This window comes from Gekko japonicus, unplaced genomic scaffold (assembly GCF_001447785.1).
Source record: "Gekko japonicus isolate JY-2015 unplaced genomic scaffold, Gekko_japonicus_V1.1 scaffold1108, whole genome shotgun sequence".
NCBI lineage: Eukaryota > Metazoa > Chordata > Lepidosauria > Squamata > Gekkonidae > Gekko > Gekko japonicus.
Window position 1 is genome coordinate 446720 of NW_015177045.1, and position 2841 is coordinate 449560.

Consider the following 2841-nt stretch of genomic DNA (forward strand, 5'->3'; position numbering starts at 1 on the left):
CCTCCCTCCCTCCCTCCCTCCCTCCCTCCCAAAGCCCTGCCTTCTCCAGGCTCCACCCCCAACACCTCCAGGAATTTCCCAATCCAGAGCTGGCAACCCTACCACAAACTCACTAGGCGGCTTGCAGGCAAGCTTCTGTCTGACTCAAGCCGTATCTGCAATAATGAAACAGGCCTACCTTGTCACACTGTTGTAAGGACTGCTGTCCTAGTATATGGCAAGTGTTTTAAACAACAAAAGTATTACATACATCATCATCATCATCATCATCATCATCATCATCATCATCATCATTGTTGTTGTTGTTGTTATTGTTGTTGTTGTTATTGTTGTTGTTGTTATTATTATTATTATTATTATCATTATTTACAGAGTGACATGTAACCCCAGATCTTCAGTTACTTTGCCCACAATTATTCATTCTCTTTATAAAATTCATTCTCTTTCCCATTTGTCAGAACAACAACAAAAAAACCCTCCCCGCTCTTTCTGTAATGCTTGTTATTCCCCCTAAGCTTAATTGTGTTCATAATTATCAAGTGCTGGAACCAGCAACTACATTTAAATGAGCCGAAATTAAAAGGTTTGAGACAACTGAAGTCTCTTCAGTAGGCTGAAGAAAATTATTTAAAAGGCTCGAGGGGCAATGCAAGTGACCAAGAGCTGTAAAGAAGGAAGATTTTTTTTTTTTAAAAAAAGGAATAAAATACCAATATTGTAGAGAGCTTTTTTTCCTCCTAGCAAGTCCTGCTACTAAAGAATTTTTAAACTAATTACATGGAAAGCTGGAGGGAAATGCAAACAGACCTATGCATTACTATGTACAAAACTATATCTTTCTATATAAACGCACACATACACATATTCATATGGAAAAGGTGCGTGTGTGTGTATGTGTGCGTGTGTGTGTGTGGTTTTGCTTTTAAGCACAACAATTCCATTATTATGTTATGTTTTGCTCGAACTTTCAATTGGCTTCTGTTATTGCATTTTATTTATTATGAACTTTCGCGGGGGGGGGGACATGGAAGCTGACAATCGAATAAAATCGGCGACTGCAAAACATCAAGAAATCATAATATTTGGAGGAACAAGACATGTTCTGCAAATGTCAAAAATGTTCTGTAAATCTCAGTTCTCAAAATTAGTTTTGAAACCAGACAGAGGACCACAGTCACCCAGACATACGATGTGGCAAATGTTCTCCGAGTAAGACATCCTTGGCTTGACAGAATGGAATTCCCTGGAGACGGAATTCTAGCACTTGGGTGCCATTGCTGTACAGCCCCTGCATTATGTCTTACCATGCTAAACCCAATCAATCAGACAAACTTTGGACCTTTTTGTTCATAAGAACATAAGAGATGCCAATGTTGGATCAGGCCAAAGGCCCATCCAGTCCAACACTCTGTATCACACAGTGGCCAGAAATACCAGTGCCATCAGCAGGTCCACCAATGGGGCCAGGACACTAGAAGCCCTCCCACTGTTGACCCCCCCCAAGCACCAAGATGACAGAGCATCACTTGCCCCAGAGTCCCTATCTATACCTTGTGGCTAATAGCCACTGATGGACCTCTGCTCTATATGCTTATCTAATTCCCTTACTGTGATTTAAAACACAAAAATGTCACACTTTTTTTACAGTTGTTTCAATGGACTTATGGTTGTATAAGAACATAAGAGAAGCCACGTTGGATCTCACCAATGGCCCATCCAGCCCAACACTCTGTGTCACACAGTGGCCAAAACCCAGATGCCATCAGGAGGTCCACCAGCGGGGCCAGAACTCCAGAAGCCCTCCCACTGTTGCCCCCCAAGCACCACGAATATAGAGCATCACTGCCCCAGATGTCGGGTTTTCAAGGCAAGAGACATTCAGAGGTGGTTTGCCATTGTCCGCCTCTGTGTAGCAACCCTGGATTCCTTGGTGGTCTCTCATCCAAATAATGACCAGGGCTGACCCTGCTTTTAGCTTCCACTCTAGGCTGGCCACTAAGGATGTCCGCCTCCGGGGAGGACCTGAGGACATTACGGCTCATCTCCAGACTACAGAGATCAGTTCCCCTGGAGAAAATGGATGCTTTGGAGGGTGGACTCTGTGGCATTGTACCCCACTGAGGTCCCTGTCCTCCCCAGGCTCCATCCCCAAATATCCAAGAGTTTCCCAGCCTGGATCTGGCAACCCTGTCCCCCCTCCAGTCTCCGATCAGTGGCCAGGGGGGACCTGGCAATCCTAGGAGAACAGTTGTAATCCTGGGAGATCTTCAGACCCCACTTGGAAGTTGGTAGCACTGATGATAGATGTGTAGGAGCTATCCTGACCTCCTCTGGCATGTCCTGACCTCCTCTGGCCAGGGGGAGCTTTCAACCCTACTGGCAATGGCAACCCTATCTTCATGTACGTTGACTGCAACTTATGTAACGTTACATGTCAGACCACCATGCGGAATAGCCAGTTTGCTCTGTGCAATCATAGCCTAGGGTTGCCAGGCTCCAGGTGGGGCCTGGAGATGTCCCGCTGCTACAACTGATCTCCAGCTGACAGATATCAGCTCCCCTGGAGAAAATGGCTGCTTTGAAGGATGGGCTCTTTGGCATCGTACCATGCCGAGGCCCCTCTCCTCCCTAAACCCCTCCCTCTCCCGGATCCACCCCCCAAAGTCTCCAGGTATTTTCCAGCTCAGATCTGGCAAGCCTATCGTAGCCCATTTTCTTTGTGGGCATTTGCAAGTGCGGAGTTATAATGCCAAACGAGAAAGAAGAAGAAGAAGAAGAAGAAGAAGAAGAAGAAGAAGAAGAAGAAGAAGAAGAAGAAGAAGAAGAAGAAGAAGAAGAAGA